This window comes from Phyllostomus discolor, chromosome 4 (assembly GCF_004126475.2).
Source record: "Phyllostomus discolor isolate MPI-MPIP mPhyDis1 chromosome 4, mPhyDis1.pri.v3, whole genome shotgun sequence".
Classification (NCBI taxonomy): domain Eukaryota; kingdom Metazoa; phylum Chordata; class Mammalia; order Chiroptera; family Phyllostomidae; genus Phyllostomus; species Phyllostomus discolor.
Genome location: NC_040906.2, coordinates 174,646,281 through 174,672,203, shown reverse-complemented (window position 1 = coordinate 174,672,203; position 25,923 = coordinate 174,646,281). Strand labels below are relative to the sequence as shown.

At 37.6% G+C, this 25,923-nt stretch overlaps 1 protein-coding gene across 2 annotated transcripts in view; it reads left to right on the top strand.

Annotated features, from left to right (window-relative positions):
• The window catches only part of MAN1A1 (mannosidase alpha class 1A member 1), a 148,214-nt gene that overhangs the window by 63,847 nt on the left and 58,444 nt on the right, over positions 1 to 25,923 (top strand). The gene's annotated exons all lie outside the window — the stretch shown is intronic.

Here is a 25,923-nt window from a genome sequence, read left to right as displayed (position 1 = left end):
TCCTCCCTCCAGACCCCAGACTGATGGAGCAGCTGCTATCTGGTCATTTTTCCAAGGTGGGACTTAGGAGGTTAGGGGAAGGGAAATGGCAAAAGAGAAACTGGAGAATCACACACTGGCTTTTAATACATCTATCAGAAAGGTCACATCTGAGTGGCCAGACCAAGTCACAGGGCTGTTGTAACTTACAGGGTAGTTGTTAGCACCATATGCCCAAGAGTAAAATTTAGTGAATAATGTTAATGGCTGCCACAGAGTGGCCACTTAAACTACAGATAGCCTTCTCAAATGCCAGCAGTAGCAAAACACAGGGATTTGTGAGAACAGAGGAACTTCCAAAGTCCCCAACTGGAATCAGTCAACAACAACTGGGAAAAAGCTTCCAGCCTTTGCAAACAAGGAAATAAGTAGAGAGTCGTGCCTTCAGATGGGAATACACATCCTCACCAACTTTTCTCTACAAAGTTCTGCTTCTCTGAGAAGTATCTTCTACTCTATACTTCTCCCCTAATTTACCAAATGTCAAACAGTAAAAAGGTGATGAACAGAACATAAACTACCCTATAAAAAAGGAATGCCTTTGGCAGCACCCTCCTATGTTACCATACATTAAGGAACTGGTGCTTTTCCTTTAACCACTGTCTCCTTTTCACTTGTGTTCCTGAGGCCAGTCACTTCTCATTTTACAAAAGCCTAATGAAAGAAATGAGGTAATATGTTTGTATTTAGATTAACATTGAATCATTTCATAATTCACAATATCTGTTAAAACCAATACTTCAAATCATTTCTATTGCCTGAATCATACTGATGTGGATTTAGAGTACCAGATGTGCGTGTGTGTTTTAAACAGAAGTTATATTTTTCCAGGAATATTCCTGTGTGTTTTTTCTTTCATATTGTGGTAGCCTTTAGAAGGGCACCATGAGGTAGATATACCAAGGAATTTAAAATTTCATAGGGCTAGTAGAAAATTCCTCAGAACTGTGATAACTTACCATCTGGTAAGTTCATTTATTTAGTGAATAAGCAGATGCTTATTGAATACCTGCTTTGAGGCATTGCACCTGGTGCTGCAGAAATAATGAACAAATATTAATTTATTAGATTTCACAACAACCCTATAAAGTAGGTGTAGGTGTTGCTTTTATCCTCCTTTTATAGAGAAAGAAACAGCACAAAGAGTTAAGCCAAGAACATGCACAGTGGCAGACCTGGGCTTCAAAGTTGGGCATTCTGGCTGAAGTTGTCAAGTAGCAGCTAGACATTGGGGATCCATAGTCTTGAACTCAGGAATCCTCAACAGTTAAGTGATAATTGAAGGAAATGAAGTTGCCTCGAGCATATAGACTGAGAAAAGAGGATTTAACATTTGAACATTCATGAGAACAAAGAGCTAGAAAAAGAGACTAGGAGTGGTAGTCCCAGAAGGAAGAAGAAATCAGTAGAATGGTTATCATAGAAGCAAGGGAAAGTAGTATTTTGAAAAATGAGAAAGTACTCATTTTGTGTCCAAGGCTGCTGTGGGGCAAGTTGTTTAAGAACCGAAAAGTGTCTTTGGAATATAGCAACATGGAGGTCACAGATGACTTTACTGAGAGTACTTGCAGCAGAGTAATAGCACTGAATCCAAGTTGTGCTTGATCAAAGAGGAGAAGGTCTTTAAGAAGCAGGGAGGGGTTGGGATTCAGAGGTCAGATGGCATTAGGGAGAGGTCCTTTCTCCACTGCAGTATGAGAGAATGGAGGTAGAGATGGGCACACAAGTCATTAACTTTGTAGATTTGGTTGCAAAAATATTACATGATTATTGTCTCGTGGCCCCTGTTAACTGTATAAAGAAGTAAAAGACAGGACTATCTGGTGAGAGTTAGGGAGAGAACAAACATTTAAGGTGAGCATGCATAATTTAAAATTGCAATTCTAGAGAAACACAGTAGAGTTTCTGGACAGTGTCTAGGCTGGGAACATCAGTCCCTTCAGGTGTATGATGTTTCTTTCTCTAGCAGGACTCAGCAGTTCAGATAGAAGCATATTGAAGGTATTAATACTTGGTTGATTTTAGTTGGGTTTTGCTAGCCAAGTGTGACAAAGAAAAGCATGGATTTTAAGGTATTAGCAAAACTTCTATTGAAATTATAGACCATGAATCCAAAATGAGTATAAGACAGTATGAAAGAAAGCAGGTGAGTGATAGCTAGGGAGAAAATGCACCAGTCAAATTGCCTGAAGCCTAGCTGAAATGGAATAGGAGCAGGAGCAGTAATTTAGAGATGACAGGTAGTTAAGTCTATATAGTCGGATGTATGAATAAGACATTTTAAAAATGGGGCACGTTTGAGTGATATCATAATTCAGGATAGCATCATGAGACTGAGTGGTTAAGGGGGGATTTTGCCATAATCTATTGATATGGCTGTAAAACACATTTTAATTGAGAAAATATAATGTAAAAATTGGTCTTTAAAAAAATACTAAGCAAAGAAAGTCATTTAAGTATTAAAGTAAGTATTTTTAAAAAACCTAAGTAGGTCCTTAGGTTGTAAAAAAAATAGCAAGTAAGTCCTTTGAAGATTTGAGTAAACTTAATTTTTAAGTTGCTGAGATGTAAACATTGTTTATATAATATTGTCAGTCTGTATAAAAATACATATTGAACCAAGGTCACTGTCTAAGAAGAGAGAAAAATATATTTATGCTGTATGAAATTTAAATATATGATTGTGAGACAAGCATTCACAACTCTAGAGCTTTAAGAAATTAGTTCAGATAATTAGAGCTATCATTAGAAATGTAAACAAAATGCATATTAAGTAATCAGTTGAATTTAATGCAACTAATATACCTATCCAGAGCTATTTGTTTTAAATTATAACTAGGTGATATTTATGTACAATAAATGTAGTGAATTTGAGCATAATGATATGTATTTGTTTTAGAGTTCCTTTAAAAATTAAATCTTACCTGGTGTAGCTCATTTGATTTATACAAATTTGCTTGGTTAAAATTTTTATGGTTTAGGAATTAGGTACTATCTTAGCCCATTTGGGCTGCTGTAATAAAATACCATAGACTGGATGGATTATACACAACAGACATTTATTTCCCAGTGTTCTGGAGTCTGAAAAGTCCAATATCAGGGTGCCAGAAGATTCGGTGTCTGGTGAGAGCCCACTTTCTGGTCCATAGTTGGCCATCTTCTGGATGTGCCCTCACATGACGGAAGAAGGGCTGAGGGAGCTCTCTGGGGTCAATTTTTAAGGGCACTACTCCCATTCATGAGGGCTCCACCCCATGACCTAATCGCCTCCCAAGGCCATACCTCCAAATATCATCACTTTGAGAATTATGAATTAACATATGAATTTGGGGGGAGGGAGGCACAAACATTCAGTGGGTAGCCCGTGCCTCGTAAAGTAAGTTCTTCAATGACTTTATTTACAAGCTTTCTTGTTACCCTTTTATGATATAGATTTACACTACATGTATTTTTTAAAGGTTTTTCCTCTGAAACATTTGAGAAAATATATCATTGACAAATTTTAAGGCTAACCATTCTAGTAACTAAACTCATTTGTGCTCCATTATGAAGTGTTTCTCCAAGCAAGATCTGCTAATGTCTGAATATGTCACCATTAATTCTGCATTAGAAAGCAGAGTTCATTTTATCGTTTAGCTGAAAATGCTTCTGTATTGATGATAACATGAACCCAAGCCTTGTGGGTGATGTTTGTTTTTTAACTTCATAACTGATCTTTATTTTAATTTGAAGTATCCAATTCCTCAGAAGCAGTACAAATAGTGATTAATTCTAGGGCTTGATAAATGAGGGAACTCAATACCTTTAATGGTATAGGCATAGAACACAAGGATTTTTTCAGCTTTTTATTCTAAGCACTTGTCTTGTTTTCCATTTTTGCCCTTAGGAGGTTAGGGTTAGACCAGATAAGTGGAAGAAATTGTCACCTTTGTGTTATAAGTCCTTTTTGTTTAACATATTTACTTGTTTAATCTTGCTTTAACAGATTTTTTAAGTTCTTGGTATAAATAATAGCAACAACTGCTCTATTTTATAAATCACTACTGACTGTTGTGTTTCAATTCTTACATATATATAACTTGGTATTATACTTATTAAATTATTAAATAGGCTTCTTACTACAGTCTTCTCTCACAAACTCCCTCTAGTCAGGTAGAAAGTACACTTACTGTTTAATTTAGGCTTAACGGTTAACTCAGATACCTACAGCATTTGTGTGTTTCTGCCATTTTATCTTTATGACTGTTTAATGTCATCTGCTGCTTTATGACTTGTTTAATGTAATCTACAGCTTTATGACTACACTTACAATTATGTTGGGTTGGCCAAACAGTTTACCTACTTTTTTCAGTATGATGACTCTAGTAGTGTTTAGTTGTCTTCAACTTCATTCAAAACAATTTTGTTAGGTTGTATTGTGACAGCTGTCATGTCAACCTGTATTTAAAAAAAAAAACTTCAAAATTGGTGAGTTTTTGTGCAGCCATTTTAAAATTAAAGATGGAAGAAAATACACAACATTTTTGGCATATTATGCTTTATTATTTAAAAAAAGGTAAAAATGCTCCCTGGCTGATACAGCTCAGTGGATTGAGCACCAGCCTGCGAACCAAAGGGTTGCCAGTTGGATTCCCAGTCTCAGCACGTGCCTGGGTTGAGGGCAGGGTCCCCAGTGGGGGCACATGAGAGACAACCACACATTGATGTTTCTCTCCCTCTCTTTCTCCCTTACTTCCCCTCTGTCTAAAAATAAATAAATAAAATCTTTTTTAAAAATGTAACTGAAACAAAAAGAAAGATTTGTGCAGTGTATGGAGAAGGTTCTGTGCCTGATCGAATGTGTCAAGAGTGGTGAAATAGTACCAAGAAGAAGTTTCTTAGTACTATTGACATTGGCCAAATAATTCTTGGTTGTGGGGCTGTCTTATGCATTGGAAGATGTTTAGCAGCACCCCTGGCTTATACCAATCAATAAAGTTATTGGTGAAAATAAAAAATGTGTCTTTTATTTTACAGAAAAGACTAAATGGACTTTTTTCCAACCCAATACTAACCCAGAGTTTAATTTTGAAGAATTAGTTATAGCGGATCTTAAAGCTCTGTCATCAATATTAACATTATTTAGTTGCTTATGATTTTACACCTTTATTCAGAAATATTTTGTGCCATCTATGATTATTTCAAACATCTGTTATGTGCCTGACTGTGTTCTTGATTCTGGAGGATTCAGCAGTGAGTTAGACAAAGTCCCCCCTCTTATAAAATGTACATGCTAATGGGGTAAAATGTGAGGTTCACCTGGTAATTTCAGAGAGTGATTAAGTGCTGTGAAGAAAATACAATAGTCTCCTGTGATAAAGAGTGGTTGGGGGAAAGGTAGGGAGATGGGGGGGACTACTTCAAACCTAATGGGAGCCAGGATCTGAATGACACCATTAAAGATTTGGAGAAAATCACATACTAAACATAGCAACCTGAGAGTTCTAAGTAGATCTCTGTCTTTCCTTTGGGATAAGGAAGAGGAGGAGCAGGAGGGCAGCAGCGGTGATGGTAATCAGACCATTTTCCCAAGGGTTTGTTGTGTGTCAGGTGTACAATGTCGATATGGGGCTGCTGCATGACCTCCCATTGCACACACACTGATGCTCTGTGCAGCTGACTCCTGAGTCATGTAGTAAGCAACCGAACTGAGGGTAGACCCTGCTCTGCCTGCCACACAGTCCTGCCCACGTGTTATTCCCAAAACGAAAGTTAGACCGGGATTAGGACCACAGTCTTTCTTTGTCACTTGATCATTAGTTCAACATCTAAACCTCACATAGTGAAAAAGCAGCAGTCTTCTATAACCCATGAAATCTTCCACTTCTGAGTGACAAAAACTATTTAAGGTACAAAAACTAACTAATATCTTCATACCACTTGTGAGTTTATAACAGATATTTTACTCAAGTTGTATTTGAAATTATTTATTTATTGCATTTATGTCCTTTTTTCAAAATAGATACAAAGTTGCCCTTGAATCTTTCCAAATAGTTCTTTAAGTTGTAAGCATTCTCGTTTTTCTTCAGTTTTTTATCCTCCATCCCCTCACATTCTTCATCAGTGGAATGAAATGCTTTTCATTTTCCAGTGAGTGTATGTGGCAAAAGCCTTGTAACATACATGAAAATCTATGTAATTTCAGCACTAATTCCTGTTGTTTTTCTGAATTAGTGTTGGGTACAGATCAAAAAGCTGGTAAAATTTATATCTGTGTTTTGGTGCATACTTCATTGGTTAAGGTATACATTCAACTTCTTTGCAAGTAAGGCATGTTGAAGACGATGGTAATTGAAAACACTGTGTGATATAGATGTTCACAATTTAGAAAAAAAGAATTGCATTTTCAGTTTTGAATCATACATTCTAGTAAAGAAATATGAAGGAAAATGATATTACCCTGTTACTTCAAATGAAACTAAAATTGTTTGGCTGTATTAACAGACATAAATTGTGAAGGTTTACCAATACAATTGGAATGCTTTTATGTAATTAGAGAATTCCAAAAAGGATTTAGAAATAACTCATAAATCTACCATATGTTGACAGCACTTTAATAAATTTCTCCTGACTGTGAACAAAAATTTGGAATCCAGTTGCCTATTTGCTTTTTGCATTTTATTTATTTAGACAAAGAGAGGAAGAAAAGCTCAAATGTATTATCACATATTATTAACAATAACAGTAAAAATTACTCAAATATTTACTTATCATAGTCTTTAAGATCTGCAGTGGACAAACAATTCATAGTATGCTTTCCTTCAATCATATTAACTGCTGTCAAAAGACCAGATTCAAAACCAGGTCCCTGAAGGTTAAACTAAGATTAAATCTAGTGATCCAGCATCCTGCCATGAGTTTTTGCTAGAGGTCCGTCCCCTTGTGGAATTTAAAGATGCCACCTCAAAGAATGGGGTTTAATTAGTCCTCGGGTAAATGGGCAGTTCCCATACGTTCAAGGGCTGCCGAACTCATTTCACCTCCGTCTGGTGCTGCACGTCCCACTGGTTTTACTTCCCCACTCAGTGCTTCCCCTCCAAGTCCAGACAGAGGCAGAATAGTCATTTACTCTCTTCATAAACACTCAGAGAGAAACACCAACACTTTGACTCCCCTCTCTCCCCCCACCTTTTTTTTTTTTTTTTTTTTTGCTAACAAAGACTAAAAACCATATTAATACCCAGTTTGGTGAGAGTAGTGCAAAAATGTATTCAGACGTTGCTCTGAATAGCTATTAGTTACTATGTATATAAAAGATTCTTAATAAAGGCATTTTTAGTTTGTTATTCTATACTAGGAATCTGTTCAAAGGAAATGATCCAAAATGTAATTATATTATGCCTAAAGAAGTTAATGGATATGTTTTATAGACTAAGTAAGGAAAAGGAGACATCTCAAATATCCAGTGATTGGAGAACGGTGGTGGAGCAGATCATGGGATGATCACATAATGGCATGCTGGGCCACTGCTGAAATTCATGCTTGTGCATTTATATAATGGCATGGACAAGTACTGACATCATAAATAAAGTAAGATATAAAACTTTGTTTATAATATAATTTTAGCTATGGAAAACAGAGGGAATAATTACATAGGAAACTATTCCTAAATATAAATTTTATTTGCCTCTGGTTGATATATAATCTTTCCCCATGCCTTTTTGTTTTTCTATACTTAACAGGTTTTTCATAGTGAACTAGTAATAATCTTATGATCAGAAAAATGTCAAAGGAAAATTGGAGTACACATAGAAAAATTTTATTACCAAGCTCTTGCCCTCAGCCTTACTGGGGATTCAGATTTGAGTTTTTGTATTTTTTCTTGCAAGGATATAGCCTCCTTCTAACATCTGTTTCATAAAGAAAATGACCTTTACTCAGAAATAATTGAATTTCCTTCTTCATAGTCAATTTATAGATTGGCATTTCAGGTTGTGGTTTATTTACAGCAACATCTATTAGATGTTAATGTTACCCTCAGTTTACATGGAAATGGAGTTGAAACAAAGCTTAAGTAAACAAATTGCTCCAAAATCCTTGCAGCCTCACATCCAACTACTAGTGTTTGCATTATCAAGGGCAGTTTTTGCATTATCAAGAGCAGTTTTAAAAGACAAAGGACAATTATGCTAACAATATCTCTTTTTTGTTAAACATAAATCAATCTAAAATGTGATACAAATTAGTATAGTAGATTATTTCATATTCTAAAATATATGTGCATTGGAAATTTCTTTGCATTTTCTATTACCAACCGTTTAAAAGGCAAAAGAGTAGGATTATTCATGATAAGTGTAGGGACTCAACAAAAAAGATTATGTTTATTACTAACAGAAGGAAGTCTGGGAATACTGAGGCACTTGGCACAATCTGTGACTTTGTCTTTCTCTAGAGGATTTAATTAGAAGGTATTAGGGAAGACATAGCAGAGACCATTTTTTCTCTTGTTACAGCAGTAACTGTCTCTTAAGAAACTTCAAAAGTGATACATGCTTGCTTGAAGAAGAAGAAAATAAGAGAAAAGCTGTTCAGGAACAAGCCAGGGAAACAGAAAACCTTGTCTGAGGGATAGAGGAGGTGACTGTGTAAAGGAAAGCATACAGTCTACCAGACACTCTTGGGTCTTCTCAAATCAAAATACAGATTCACTTTATGGTGGAAACCCAAGGTAATTAGAAACTATACTATTTTACAGTTTCTTATTTTTTAAAATCCAAAGCAAATTGCACTATTTGACTATATGATATGAATTGATAGAGCTTGGTTATTGGTACACAGGTATTAGAAATTTCTGTATTATTTAAATATAATCTTAAAAAGGGTTTGGAGGAACCTATAAATGTGATAAAAAGCCAACAGTGTCTTCTGTCATTTTACCCTCTCCTCCCCCTAAAAAAACTCTGCCTCTCTGAGATCCTATAATCGGAGTAGACTTTTGTATAATGATCTGAGGCTCTTACTACTTAAAATTGTATTTCTAAGGGAAATTGTCATATTTTGAGCGAATAGGTAAACCACTTGTAAATATGGGGCTACTTGAACTATTCATTGTATTAGATACATCACCCTAATGAACTTAACTTTTATGGCCTTGATGGTGTGGCTCGGTTGGGCATCATCCTGCAGAGCAGGGGAAAAAGTCACCAGTTCAATTCCCAGCAAGGACACAAGCCTAGGATGTGGGTTTGGTCCCTGGTTGGGGCATATATGAGAGGCAACTGATCAGTGTTTCTCTCCTTCTCCCTCCCTTCCCCTCTCTCTAAGAATAAATAAATAAAATATATATATTTAAAAAGCAACTCTTGTGGAATGGAAAGAACATTACTCTTAGAATCTGGAATCCACGCTTCTCAGACATGGGTAGGTTTTTGACTCACTGCACTACTTTGAGCAAATCATTCTATCACTTTCAGATTTTTTTTGTTACTTTAAAGTAATGGGATATGCAATAAATATCTTTTAAACATTCCTCTAAAGCTAGTGTTCTCAAACTGTGATGCACTGATTCGAAAGTTCCCAGAATGGTGTAAATTGGAGGAAGAGTGTGGTGAGAGAAGTTTTTTTCTGGTTAACTCACAACTTACCAACTCATTTTTGGGCATAAACACAATGACTTCTGCTGGTAAAATGTTGAGTTATGTTTCACACTACGCAATACTTAAGTAGTCTAGATACATAAATGCCTGAGAATGAAAAAAGTAGGGGAGTTGGACAACTTTGTCCCCTAGAAACCCATGGGAGAGAGATGCTGAGCAGTAGAGGAGCCCTGCAGAGATCACTGAACTGCTGTGGATGCAGAAACAGCTGGGAACCAGCACTGATTCTTTACTTGGGGAGTAGCCACGGTCTTGGCTCCTTCCTTACTGAAAACTTGAATGAGGAGTTTTATCCATTATAAACCATTGCCCATTTTAATAACAAACTCAAGGGTAATTCTGACAGCTGTCACAAGAATGAGAAACAAGGCTCTTACATTCAGCAGAACTGACTTTTCAGTGTAAAGGACACAAAAACAAACTAGTTAGCATGTAAGAACTTAGGAAATATTGATTCCCAGAGACCTTCCTGATGATTCTATCAGAGAACAAGCTTCAGACAACCGAAAGGCCACATGTTATATGATTCAATCTTAATCTTAAGAAAGCTGTATTATGTATAAGTCTTCTTCATATTATTCATATAAACCATGCCTGATTTTACAAATGTTTATCAATTACATTATTCCAATGTGTAGTATTCGCATAGCTCTAACTGCTGAAAAATAATTGTTTCATTTTTTGTTTGTTTGTTTTAAAGCTTGTATGACTAGTCCTATGCTAAAGCAGGAAGGATTATTTTACCTGTGAACTACCAAAAATAGGTACAAGAGCTACTTTACGTATAAATGTCCCTTTCAACTAAATACTATTGTGTGCTGATTTGCAAGAGAGTCTGTATAAAGGGAGAAAAGACTTATAAACTGTGTTGTGAACCAATAATTAGATTCTCAATGTGGTATAAAGTACTCATAAGAGGTTCGTTCTTGGCCTCATAGTTTTGACCATATCTTTCCATTCTAATGCTATTAAGTGACTTAGAGACATAACTTAATGGTAAAATAAGCTAAACCACAGGGGCAAGCACATAAGATTGAAATTACACAGTCATGACTGCCATTCATTTAGGAATTGGCTGTCCCATTCGCTCTTAAATATTAGGCAAAAGCAAGTGGAGAGTTGGCCGTTAAACTGCAAATTCAGCATCACATAGCTCAATACCCCTTGCACTGTTAGCTAAACCTAGAGATTATTAAAGGTTTTTGCTTGATTCACTGAAGAAACAGTATAATACCTGTAGTATAGTATTTTTCACAGAAGTACTGTTTTTAATCAATTTATTTCCCATTCTTACTGAATTACCTGTGTCCATCTTCTGAGAAGTTTAGTGCTTCTCAAAGTTCGTAGCATACCAGAATCCCTAGGAAAGCTCATAAAAAAAAAAGTTATGGTTCCCACTCTCAGGTTTCTTATTCTGTAATTCTGGGAGGGGGCCTGATAAGTTACATCCCTTGCAAGTCCCCAGCTGAGGCTGGGGGTGGAAGAACCACACTTTAAGAACCACTGACCTAGTATCATGCAATTAACAGGATTCCTTTCTTCAAAAAATTAACTAAGAAAATAGACATCCAGAGTTGGATATCACCATTGTCTAGGAAACCGTACCCTAATGTACTAAAACAAGAACTGAGGGAAACAGTTCCTCTGTTGGGAATCATAACAAACTCCTTCCCTGGAATGTAACAAACGTTGTATCAAATGCAGTGTAAGCTATTTGGTGTTTCATTTACATTAAGGAAAACTCCAATTAAATAAAGCAAATACAAGAGCCCTCTCAAATAATCCCTGAAGAATTTGTGACACAAATTTCTATTATTAATATATAATGAAAATTTTTTTTAAATCTTTTGAAATCTTATTTCCTCAAAGTCCAAGATTCATGTTGGACTATACCAGCATTTTTATTTGTTTTTATTTTCATATCACAATCCCTTAAAAAACAGTGGCTTTTTCTCATGGTTCTCCATCACTTGTCTTCGAGAGTACTGCTTTGGAGTGAGTAAAATTAAGGACAAAGTAATAATACTCCACTCTCATTCTATTCTGTTAACATGTGAAATTTTCAGCCTTCGTCTTAAGTTTTCACCCCAGGCATGCTTTTTGCTTAATGTTAGAAGAACTTGTCTCCATTTCTTTTGCACGTTGATTCTGTGAGTCTGCTGCCTGCCCCTTCAACTGGATTGTGGACTCCAACTAGACACTTACATTTTCACTTCCCTTTTATCTTTCACTGCCATGTTTTTCCCAATGTGCTTTGCCTCAGAACTTTGAGGCATCTTTTTCAGCTTTACTGAGATATAATTGACTTATAAAATGTGCAATTAATGGTGATTTTGTTACAGGGCAAAATGGAATTCAGCCACCTGCTGCCATACACAATCATAATAAATAATTGGCGGGGAAAGAAAAAGGTTTTTATTAATAGGGTGCCCCATTTGGGGGAGATGGAGGCTCCTTGGCTCCAAGCCATTCTCTTCTGCAAAGCACAGAAGTCCCCTTGTTCCCAAAAAGACTGAAATCCAAATCCAGGCCCCAAACCCAATGCCCCCTCCATTCTTATCTGCCTCCCTGTGGCCCAAGACTGCTACATGAATGGGTCTCCATCTCTCCAGCTCCAGGCTCTCTCGGTCCCTCTCTCTGGTGCATGCACTTGTGAGGTCAGCATCTCCATTGCCTCGCTGCAGCATTCTCCTCTCCAGGTGCCGGAGTGCACTGCCAGATCACTGTAGGTGCAGGTAATGCTAGGGATTCAGTCCACTGAGCTCCAGCATCGAAGGCTGCTCACACCTCTGGGGCAGGAGAACTTTTCCAGCCACAATCTGTGTGCCATGCTCAGGGTGAGAGAATGGGAGCTGCCCAGGGTTCATGCAATATGGCATGGGGCCACAATGTCCTGCCCAAGCCCACTGCTGGCAAGGTGCTAGCAAGGTGCTGGCAACGTTCGTGTACCCCGTGAGCCTCTGACTATGTGAGCAGGGCAACGCGAGAGTGGGGCCCAGTGTCCCGTGGGCCCACCACTGGTGGGGCATGCATCCTGCTCACACAATTTGACCTCTGTGAGCTGGCTCCTGACTGTGCAAGCAAGGGGAATGCAAAAAGGGGAGGGCCTCTGCACACTCCACTTTAAACGTTTCCCCCCAAATCCTACACACTGTGGGTGTGTTCAAATTCTCAGCCAATTCAGGCCAACATCCAAGATGAGCATCAGCCCACACTGTGTCTGTGCCTCTCCCCCCACATTAACATCCAGAATGGGAGTGCAGCCTCTCTCTCATACTGGATCAGGTTTCCCTTGCCCCCCAGCGATCTATCCAGAACCACCTCCCCATTACAATTTGATACATGTATATATTGCAAAATGATTAATAACCACAGTAGCATTAGTTAACAGCTCCATCTCCTCACATAATTACTATTTCTTTTTTGTGGTAAGAACATTGAAGATCAACTCTCTTAGCAGCTTTCAAGTACATAATACAGTATTGTTAACTTTAATCACCATGCTGTGCATTAGATCACTGGAACTTAGTCATGTTATAACTGGAAGTCCTGTACTCTGACCCTCCACCCCTGGCAACCAGCATTCTGCTGCCTGTTTCTACGAGCTCAACTCTGTTAGATTCCACATGTGTGATATCACACAGTATCTGTCTTTCTCTTTTCACAAGTTTTACTTTTTCTAAAACCCACAGTGCTGCTATCCCAGTCTTTCTCTTAGTGCTAGTTGTCTGGAACAGATCTAGTAGATCAGCTTCTTAGCCACTACCAGTGACTCCCATCTGAACGATGAGATGTGGACTGTTCACAGAAGAAAAGATGTACATCTGATGTACATAGCTCACATTGTGGGAAGTCTGCTTTGTCTGGAGCTGAATTGCAATCTTCAAAAACACCTAAACGATACCTTTCCCTACAGTTGTATACAATTGTCTTTCTGTATGTCCCTGATGCTATTCCCGGTTTTACATGGTCAGGTTTCATCCCGGCAAGGATTTGCCTGAGCACCTTGTGCGGTACTCACAGCAATACTAGATCCATCTTCATTTTCTTTTTGGAGGAGAAATGGAAGTTATTACTTCATCCTTCCCTGTGCATCGTAAAATACTACTCTGTGGACGTTTCTCCACTGTTAAACTTCAAAAGCAAGTGCTACTATGAGTCATTGACCACAGCTGTCTTGTTTACTTATGTATTCCAAGTGCCTTGTGCAGCTTGGCATGTAGTACATAGGCACTCAATAAATATTTGTTGAAAAAATGAATTGACATTTTTAAAAGGTCAGAATTACAGAAGAGGTTTCTTTCAAAAGTTTATAATTTAGAAAGTTTAAACTATTTTGAAGTGTGTATATGTGTGTGTGTAATAGCTTTAAAAGCATTTTCAGGGGTGTCACACTCATTTTCACCGGAGGCCAGATCAGCCTCAAGGTTGCCTTCAAAGGGCCAAATGTAATTTTAAAGCTGTAAATGTAACTAGTCCTTAACTAGAAGCAAGGAGCTTGGTGCTGCCGCTGGGTAGAAACAAGGTGCTGGGTAGAAACTGGGCTGGATAAAACAGGGTGGAGGGCTGGATCTGGCCCGTGGGCCCTGTATTTGCCACCTGTGATTTTAGATAGTTCAAGAGTGGCCAGAATAGACGAGATAAGTGATGTATTCTGTCAGTTATTACTTATTTGTATTTTAGAGAGAAAGTGCCTCTCAAATTATTTCAGTTTGATATTTTCAAAACTCTTGAAAATAAAATATTCAGTTATGTGACATTTTGGTATTCTGATGGTGATTGTTATTAATATAAGGCATTGTTTCATTGAACTGTTTATCATACTATAAGAATATAACTGATGTATTAAAAACAGATATAGTGTTGTCATGAAATATTTTAAAACTTCTTAGTTTAAGTGCAAAATATATAAGATGCTTTCAGTCAAGTTAATGTGATCCAGGGGTTGACAGACTACACACATGCCCATTTGCTTACATTTGGTCTGTGGCTGCTTGGACCCAACGGCTAATAGCTAGTGAATGAGTGAGTGAATTACTGACTGTCCTCTCGCCAGAAATTACACTTTCAAACATTTAACCTGAAGAAATAGTCATGTGTATAAGTATGTATAGGGATGTTCATTCTACTGCTGTTTGTAATATCAAGATAATGGAAACCTAAGAGTCAAACAATAAGGGACTGGCTAAATTGTGGTACGTCCATACCCTGGTAAACTGTATCCAGTTTTAAAAAGATGTTAGAGAAACATATCCACTGATATGAACCAGAGGTCATCAAACTGAAGCACTCTGACCAAATTCTGCCTGAAACCTGTTTTTGTACTGCCAAAACTAAGAATGTTTTTGCAATTTAAAGGATTATAAGAGAAAAAATGTTAACAACATGAGATACAACAAGTATGTAATTGTCAGAGTCTAAAATACTATCTGACCCTTTACAGAAAATATTTGCTGACCTCTAACATAAAATGTTGCATTTAATGTAGATTAACTTGCTGTGATAGATTTAAAACATTATAACATAATGTATGTGGAATGATACCATTTTTTTCTAACAAAAATGCAATCCATATCATTAGAAGGAGAGACAAAATGTTAACAATTGTTGTATTGGGTGTATAGGATTAGTGATATTCTATAATTTTCATCTACTTGACATGATTTTTCAATAATGATAATATATTCATTGTGTAATGAGAAAATTTAAATTGTTAATTAGGATGTAGAAAATAAGAATAGGGAAAAGAGAGAACTTCTCTGAGTTCTAAGGTGCAAAAGTATACAAGGTCTCTCCAGAAGGTATCTAGCCACATAATATGAAAAATAGAAACATCTTTTAAGGAGATACAGGAAACATGGTACATGGGACAATGACACCTCAGTCCCCTTCAAAGTAGGTACCTTGGGACCTCACACAGTTCTCCCAGTCACCATCAGCTGCCCTATTGTATTTTCCTGAATCTCATCAACAGTCTGAAATCTCTTCCCTTTCAAAAGTGAATTTAGTTTTGGGAAAAGCTAGAAGTTGCAGGGCACCAAATCTGGGCTGTAGGGGACTGAGTCACCTGGGTGATTTGATGTTTTGCCAAAATACTCTTCACAACACGTGATGCACGAGTGGGTGCTTTGCATGATGAAGCTGCTGATCACCAGTTGCCCATAGCTGCGGCCTTCTGACAAATCTGAATAGCTTCCATGGATGAATGTTCCAGTTTAATGCAAAATGATGCAGATACATTGCTGTGCTCACTCAGTCTTTTTTAATGTGACAGCCACACAGTACAAATGCTCACTCAGTGTTTTCTACCACCCTCCACTGTCTACTACAGTGAAGTCATCATTGTTCATGCATGCACATTCCAGTCCATTCTCCTTGGCTGCCAGGTTGCATCGATGAGCACACCATTCTCGTTATGTTAATAAAGGCTGGACTTTTTCCAGACAGACCTCATATTTCACTTTGTGGTTGGAGAAAGAGATGCTGAGAGGTTAATCAACTTGCCAAGGGGGGTACACATATGAGAACAATTGCACTGGTCCCACATTTCTGTCCGGCAGCATCACCATTTGATGATTTTAAGTGTTTTTCCATCAGCTCACATACAAAATTTTGAACTCTGTGTCCAAAGGTACTTTAGCAGTATCAGTGTATAATATGTAAAAAGGAGAGTCGTGCAGAAACCAAAGCCACCAGCTTAATGGGATTCAATGCACAACCTGATAGGTTTCCATTTACTTAGATAAAGAAAAAGGATTACATTTCACATTTTTTTCAAAAAAGCAAGCAAAACCTATGTAGACATGGGTATTTAGTTTGTGTAGCTACAAGCTGTTACTGCTAAATAATATACTAATTTATTGCCTTTTCATACCTATAGAGTTAATAGTTCAAATTTAGTCATCTTACACAAAAAAGGCACATTTCCTGAAGTTCATTCCCTTCCCAAAAGATAGACGCAGGAGAGACTTTTGACTGATTCTCAGGCCTTGTTTACAAAATTACTCAGCAACTTGGGCAAGCAAATACACTTCTACAGACAGTAATCTTCATTATAATGAACTGATAGCTAATCACAGAAAGAACAATAGGACCATAGAATGCAGATATGAAAGCTCAGCGGTTTTTGGACCATTTAGTATATGGACAAAAATTCTAACATCTCAGTTATTCTCAAGAGAACCACTGTCTTATAGCAAAGAACAATGATGATGATAACTATTGTTACAGCTTTCTAAACAGCACTTGTGCATATAATCCCATTTAATCATCTCGTGATTTAGGGAATGATTCCCTATTCATCTGTGTAGAAACTGAGGTATAGAGGGGGTTAAGTGAATGTGCAAGATAATGCGGCCCAGACAGCTGATGACCTGCCCTAGATCTCCCAGCCCCAGCTCAGTGTCAGCGTGCGATACTGATGCTGAGTCACCAAAACAAAATCCTGTACATTTCACTAAATCAAAAGAACAGATAAACATGTTTTTAAAATCGATGCAAAGAAAAAGGTTAAACTGTAAATATTTTGATGCTCTTTAGCAGTGAGATTCGGTATTTGGAAAAATTTACTAGCATAAAATACCTCCTAACTCAAAAATGCTAGGGAATTACAATATACTTGCACAGATGAGGCTGTCTTCTTGGTCTTATCTCTCTGTTGAACTAAGATTTCCAAGCCTGGAGTTTGCATATTTCAAATGATTTGTGATGTTTGCCTGCAAACAGAATAACAAACAGAACAGTCCCTATTTTAACCTATGATGTCACACATGAACAACCTCTGATGTGGCAGGTTCCACAACTCACAGCACAGCCAGATAGGATGTAAAGATGCTTTCTTTTTGGTGAAAATTTATGTTCAGAAACTATTTGGCATACTTACCTAATGTTAAATGTTATTTTTTAAAACATCATATTGGTAACTTGTCCATTTTTTAAATGTAAGTTGAGATAAGATGAGCAGCTTAGCAACCCATCTTTGAGCACCAGATAATGGTTTGGACCATTACACTGTTATTTACTGTTCTTGGGCTGGTGCTTGAGGAGTTAAAACATCTAAAATAATTGTCCTTTGGTGTTGTTAGAAGAGGAACATATAACTCTCTAATACTGTATTCTTTTTCTCAGCTTCCCCCTGTTCACCATTTATCTCTACAACAAACTTTATTCTTGAGAAGACACTTTTTAATTTTTTAATATATTTTATTGATTATGCTATTACAGTTCCATTTTTTTCTCCCTTTTATTCTCCTCTGCCCCATACCCTCCTCCCACCATCATTGCCCCTCTTAGTTCATGTCCATGGGTTGTACACATAAGTTCTTTGGCTTCTCCATTTCCCATACTATTCTTAACTGAAAAGATACCGTTTTAAAGGACCCTAATTATTTCTCAAGATATTTCCTTTATCAGACGGTCAATATAATGTTTCTTAGTGTTGTAATTTACGTATATTTGTCCCTTATCTATCTGAAAATTACCATAACCAATGAGAAGTGAAGTGATCCGTCTTCATGGTGGCAGAACAAGTGAGTAGCAGGCCCCGAACTAGGACTCGGGCCCCCCGATTCCCTGTTCAGTGTGTCTGTTACCACATCACCTGGACTCTGGCTTACGCTCAGGGAAAATGCAGGCCAGGTTCCAGGAGCAAATAGCACTGGTTGCTGCCCACATGCATACCAGCGATGCCTACTTGAACAGTCTGAAAATATCCCCAGTATTTCTCCCCATTTTTCATCTTTCTATTTTAACATTATAACATTTTCCCAACTCAGGAACTAGGGGATGAAATCAGAGCACTCAGGAAAAAAAATCAGTATCAGTATTCATTTATTTATCAACATTTATTCATTTGACAAGAGAATGATATAGAGGCAAACTTTTTAAAAGAGTTAACTTGCCGTTAATTTTTTCATAAGAATAAATCTCTTAAAAAGCTAGCTAAATCTAAAATGATTATTCAGTACATTCTTCATCTAAATTTTTAAATTATAAGAAGTTTTTTCTTGCTCTTAAATTTTGTGCTTTCATAATTAGAAACTCAAGGCTAAGGTACAATTACATTGATTCTTCTTGGTTATGACTCAAGGTTACTGGCAGGTTAGCATGCTTATCCTCTGTGTTTTGACTAAACAAGTTGGAGAGATGTTAGTGGTTTTAATTTTTCAGGAAAGTGAAGAACACTCTCTTCATCTAATTGCCTAAAGGCTAAAAACTGAATTGTATTGAATCACAGGGAAGAAAAACAAAGCAATTGACAAAAGTATTCATGTAATTAAAACTTACAAACTTGAATGAAGTTCATAATGCAATTTGACCAATACAACCAGTAATTATTTTAATTTAAAAAAATTCAGGTCTTGTTTTTAATCAGTTAGAGAGAAGATGCAAAGATTAGAAACAGGCAGTGAAAGAAAGATGTGTGTGCACACCCTTACGAGGGACTCGCAGGGGACTGTCCCTCTGGATCAGAAGAATCGAAGAGATTTGAAAAGGCGTGGCTCCAGCACTCACTGGGCTGTGGTTGTCAGCAAACCGCCACCCCCACCACACACAGTGTTTAACTAGAAGAGGGCCTCTCTGAACCTCAGTTTCCTCATCTCTATACCTAGATTATGGAAACATTTGACCTTTGATGTCCCTTCCAGCTGTAAATTTCTGCTGGATTAACTATTTTTATATGTCTTTATGAAAATATTTAAACCCTTAAAGGTTCCAGTCTAAACTGAAAAGCCAGAGTAGTTCAGTATTTATTGGTTGAAAGATTAAATTTGGTCCATATTATGTGTATTAATCAACTCAGCTAACAATATATGGGTTATTTTAGTTATTTTTCAGCCAAAGATATTTATCATACCTGTGGCATCTTGTGCTAAAAGCTTTTTGTAGCAAAAATGAGTAATAGGTAAACTTTGCTTTTACTAATGGGGAATTAGTGTTTGATCTTTAACAGTGAAGTTTTCAGCATGAGCATGTGAAGAAAACCTTTGATAGTGATTGTGCACTTCAAACTGAAGAATGCCTGAATTGAAGCTGGTTCTTTCCAGAGCTGTCAGTTCTTATTCATTTCTTCTTTCCTAACTCTTTAGCCTGGCATGTAAATATTCTTGTACAGTTCTTCAGGGATCTGAAAACGAGAAAAGCAAAGAAAGCCATGCATCTTGTTTTAGAGCCTTGTCTAATCCTATCTATAAGGACAGAGGAACAAGATAAATGTTTTTATTTGATAGGTTCTAAAATCTGAAGTTTCTTAAACATTGATGAAAGACTGTGATGATTTACTTAATTTTAGTGAAAAGATACAGTTTTGGTGTAGTTATTTTGAAATTCTTAACTTTGGACCATAAATGTTTCTGTCTAAACCTGTTTGTGACTTGCATGCTTGGAAGATTATTTTAGAAGCTATTCCATCATATTTTACCATCCTTCTTTTGGCACATTATATTAGTTTTTATTTTGGCTGTGAATAAAATCAGAATCTCTGTAATGCAGGGTGGAAGGGTTTTTTTTTTAAAGATTCTTGTTGAATCATAAGATGTTTGCCCATCTCAAATTGATTAGTGTGAATTGCGTGAATACTCTATTTAATTTTAATGGTCTTTTTTTTTTTCAAAAAAGAGAACATCTATTATCAGCATAGATTACATTTTATTAACTGTCATTTTTTTGTCTTGCCATTTTAACTTGATAAAATCCTTTCTATCAAATAAACCCTGGAAACCAAGATTGGATAAGAATCAGGCGGCAGGTTAACACTTATCTTCATGAAACATGACCATAACTTTGCTTTTGTGCCAGTCTCATTGTAGTACTAGCTTTATGACTCCTGAATACTAGTTTTATCAGTGACAAATCAAAAGTTAGACATTATGAGCCCTGCTCTCCCATTTTACTGGGGAAACTGGCAAGCAGGAAAGTGAAGTGACTGGTACAGGCCTCCCACTGAAGCCGCAGTGGAGCCGGAACTGGCATCTCTGCACCGTGTGGGCGAGCTTAGCACTCTCTGCACCGTGCTTCCCTGTTTAAGGGAGCACTGGAGTCCCACTTAGGATGCTTGTGACCATTTGCTTTCTGGCACATTATCCAAAATGTTAAAATTTAACGGCTATTTGGAAAGATTTGTGACAGTTCTTCCTTGTTGTTTTAGCAATATTAATTTTGTAAGCTAACTTGGAATTTTATTACATACTCACCACATTAGCTAGAAAGATGTTGTCTTTAAATATCTGGATTCCTCCTCCTTCTCTTTATATCTCTGGAGAAGGCAACAAATCAAACATTAAGAATTGGAATTGACTCAGGCTTGCTTACATACGATTTCGCTGAAAGCACCAATAGTTTAATTAATGTTTAAGCCCAAACTGTTTTGTAATTGTGCTCAAGATTGAGACACCAGAATATTTGACATAATTATTTATAGACAGTAGAAACCAATAGAATAGGATGGAGCAATTTGGAAACACTAGAATATCAATGGTTTCTCATTACAATGCCCCAGGCAGGTCTGTTTATCAAATGAACATTTATTGTTTTTAAACACTAGGCATTATGGAGCATTTTTATTAGTTATAATTTTAATGAATTTAAATGCGTAGATCTTAAATATACAGGTAGATGAATTTTGACAATTCTGTACACATGTGTAACTAATACCTCCATAAATATACAGAACATTTCCATCATCACAAAAAGTTTCTTTTTGTGTGTCAGTTGTTTTTATTTTTTATACACTTTTTAACATTTATTATTGAGAACCAGTTACTTTGCTTGGTACTATGTGTGTATATATGTATATATACACACACAACACACACACACACATATATATATATATTATCCAGCAGTATATATGCACACATAGGCTCGTTCACACACACCACTGAACCAGACAAAGTCCATGCTTTCAGGAGGCTTATATTTGGTGGGATTTTCAAACAATAAATAATAAGCAAGTAAGATCATTAGAATGTGATAGTGAGACAGAAATAAAAAAGATGATATGATAAACAATAAATTAGATAGCCAACTTTATGTAGGATTACTGAAAAGGACCTGTCTTAAAAAGGAACATTTAAAGGGATGGCTGAAGTTCAGAATGAACCAGGCATTCCAGCAGGAGAGAAAGAGCCTTGTAGCCAGAGAAACCAGCAGAGGCAGAAACCTCGAGACAGGAAGAACCATCGCTTCCTGCTAACTGAGATATACCTATTTTCCTACCCTCTACTCATAGAAGTATTGTGACATCAGTAAATTTAAATGCAAAATTATCTAATCTACCTGATCTGGGGTGGATATGTGTAATAGGAAATGACCAAGAAATGGAGGTCTTTTCTCTACTTTTAGAAAGGAAGGAAAATTACTCAGGGATAAAAGAATCATATGGCATGCAAGGTAAGAGCTCAGGCTTTAAAAACATTCTTCAAATTGGGTAATCTTGGGCAAATTGCTTAATCTTCTGTGCCTAAATTTCCTCATTTTAAAATGGGGATAGCAAGGAAACATTTAGTGATCTGTGCCTTGCTTTCTGTAATCAAACGTTGCATTGTGTGATACCACTGTAGGAGTTTGTAGAAGGACAACATCATGGCCTGGGACCTGAAGAATGGGTGAATTTGTATGGGCAAACAGGAGGGAGAAAAGGGTGTTTCAGGATGAGAGAACTGTGTAAATAAACATTCGTATACTAAGGTAGAAGGTGGCACAACCAATAAAAGCAAAGGATGTGGAGTTGTTAACTAACCTTATTGTGTAATCACCTCACACTATATGCATGTATAAAACCATCACATTGTACACAATGTTACATGTCAATTATATCTCAATAAAGCTGGGGGCATACATTTTTTAAAAAGAGATACTAAAGTGAACTGAACTTAAAGTGAGTGCTTGAGACCATGAAATCTCAAGCTGGAATCCAGTTGGTCTTTGAAAGAACAGAATGTAATAGATTGGTCTGATTCATAGAGGTCACGGAAGGTCAGTGGATCAGTTTTGACATGATATGTTAGACAACAGAAGGAATCACTGTGGCTTCTCGAACAGGAACGTTGTATGGTAGAAAGAGGCAATGGGGTACTGGGTTGGAGGACCTTCTTTTTGGCCATGCCATTTCATTGTACCCAATGATAAAAGTATGGACTGTACTTTATCATGGAAAGAGAATGAGCTTTATATGAGACAAGTCAGGGAGATTGACATTGATACTTAATGACTGAAGAGCAATATATCTAAAGTCAAAATGCCTGCTCTCTGGAGCCCCGGGGACTCAGTGTCAGTGTCAGTGATGGGACATTTAAGTCTGCCTGGGACCTTAAATGACTGATTTCATCTTGAACATGTTAAGTGCCAGTAGCCAGACAACAAGACACCCAAACTGTGGTGTGAACACACAAGGTAAAGTACAGAACTAAAGCTGAACTTGGAAGTTGAACCTGGGAAATGGAAACAGCTGATGAGAACTAAGGGCTCAGGTCTCGAGAGTGCATGCTCATGGTGAAGGGCGTGTGTAAGGCAATGGGGGACAGCACACACACAGCCTGAGCAGAAGGTACCAAAACAGCAGCTGGGTGAAAGCCACGATAGGAGAGAATTTCAAGCAGTTAAATAAGGGAAGTTCTTGGGGAAATACCACAATCATTATCACCATAAAAACTACGACTAACCTTTCAGAGTGATTGCTATGTACCCTAAGGCCTTTAAATATAATAATGCATTCATTTCTTTCCACGACCTTTAAAAGAGTAAATGCTATTGCTATCCCCATTTTAAAACGAGGAAATTTAGGCACAGAAGATTAAGCAATTTGCCCAAGATTACCCAATTTGAAGAATGTTTTTAAAGCCTGAGCCCTTAACTTGCATGCCATATGATTATAGTATCAGTGATGGTGTTTTAACTCCATAGTTTAACTTTTACCTCATGTAAGTTTCTTGAAAAGAAGTTAATTAATAGTTTAAAACATTGAGTTGAAACTGAAAAGTCAGATGGCTGGGCAGTAATTGCATAATCCCTAACAGGAGAAGAGAATTGGGAATTTTCTAAGTTAAAGACAGAGAAAGGGGAGGAAGATTGTACCTTTTGGCCTTATTTTTTTCTTCCTCCCTTTCCATACACAGTGAGCTGTTAAAATAGGAAATTGCCCACTTTAACAAGGAGTTATAATAATTGGTGGGGGTAAAACATGGTACCTCCATTTTTCAGCTCTTTCTACATACTGCAAATTCCTGAACTCCTGGAATATTAGTTTATCAAAATTGAAAATGAATCAGATTTTACATTAAAACATACTACTTTCTTCACTTTCATTACTAAATGAGAGTGGGATTCCAAAAGAATGGTGTTTCTGAAATAGTGTCAACATTGGTATTACTGGATTATCTTCAGTGTGGGACCCAAGCAGCCAGATCTGTCTGTGGGAAGACTCGGGTCTTGGAGCAGGAGCCGTGACTGCAGCCCTTTCCTCTGGAGAAGCCACGCACGACTGCTTGGACAGCACTTTGATGCATGCTGTCGCATTTGCTGGGAGAGGACTTTGCTCCCTTCTCCATGTTTTTCAAGGCTTCCCCAGCTTTTCTCAAATCTGCCTTGTTTCAGGAAGAGGCAGGAGGAGAGTGTGAGTTTCCAGCCCCCCATGCTCAGGCACACAGTGTGGCAAGGAGAAGGGACAGGCACCTGCCTGCTGACATTGCTGTAGCTGCCAAAGCTATGGCAGTCCTTCCTTCAATGAGTAAATGAACTCAGTGCTTTTCTTTGGACTGGAACTGTGGATGAAAGTCAACTCATTTATCTTCCTAAAGCACGATTTTTCTCAAGTGAATTGGCTGCTCAGAAACTTTCAATATTTTTCCACTTTAACAGAATAAAATTCTTAGCCTTACATGTATGACCCCCCACAATTTAGGCCAGCGCTGCCTGGTTATGCCAAGCCGTATTCAGCAGTATTCCCCTTTTTGTCAGGCAAGCTGGCCGGTTCCAGTTCTTCTTCAGGCCCCACTTACCTCCGCCTGTGGTTAGACTGGTACCTTCAGGGATGCTCCCTCCACTTCCCACTCCTCACTGCAGTCTCCAGCATCAATAGCTCCCAGCACGTGCTGCACACAGCCCGCCCCCCCCCAAGTGCCATCCCCACCCACATCCTTACCAAACTGCCTTGAACTCCCGGACCATTTTATCTCCAGCTCTCATTTTATCTGTGTCCTAGGTATTTATGAGCATATATTATCTTCTTTGCTATCATCTTCTTTGCATATATCATCTGGGCAGAACCGGTAACTAATTTAACTTTGTATCTTTCAGATCACCTACACTTAACACCAGGGGAAGTTAAAATTATAAATGACTAGGAGGACAGATCAATTATTTGTATAATAATGTGTTTTTATAATTTCTTTTCTTGTAGTGGGTGTTATATTTATTTTATTATTTTACTAAATGTATTGGGGTGATATTGGTTAATACGATTCTATAGGTTTCAAGTGCACATTTCTGTGATGTATGACCAGTACATTGCACGGGCGCCCACCACCCACAGTCAGATCATCTCCCATCACCATGTGTTTGGTCCCCTTTGCCCTCCCCCACCCCCCACCCCATTCCCTCCTGTCTCCTTCAATTGTGCCGGAGTAAATAAATGAAGAGAGAATGGGACCAGATCTCCTGATTTTCAGGGCAAGGCTTACCCACCAACAGTGGTTCTCCCCTGGCTTGCACATTTGACTCACCTGACATCACCCGTGCTCCTTTAAAATATTCTGATCTGGGCCCTGCCTGGTGTAGCTCTGCAGATTGAGCACTGGCCTGCAAGCCAAAGGGTCACCGGTTGGATTCCCAGTCAGGGCACATGCCTGGGTTGCAGGCCAGGTCCCCAGTAGAGGGTGCACGAGAGCCAACCACACATTGATGTTTCTTTCTCTCCCTCTCTTTCTCCCTCCCTTCCTCTCTCTCTAAAAATAAATAAATAAAACCTTTAAGAAAAAATAAAATATTCCAATCTGAAAGCCCCAGACCAATTAGAATCTCAGGAGTGAAACCCAGACATCAGTATTATTTAAAATCTCCCATGTGATGCTAATATGCAACCAAAATTGGAATAAATACCCGACAGCACAATGGCCCTTGGGCCACTCTTGCTTTCCTAGGTAATTCTGTTAATTTGGAAATTCTTGTAATTTAAGAAACTTTAATTTTTTTTTATATGTGGAACATTTTAAAGTAGAAAAGTGCTAAATGTGAGATGATAGTATAGTACATT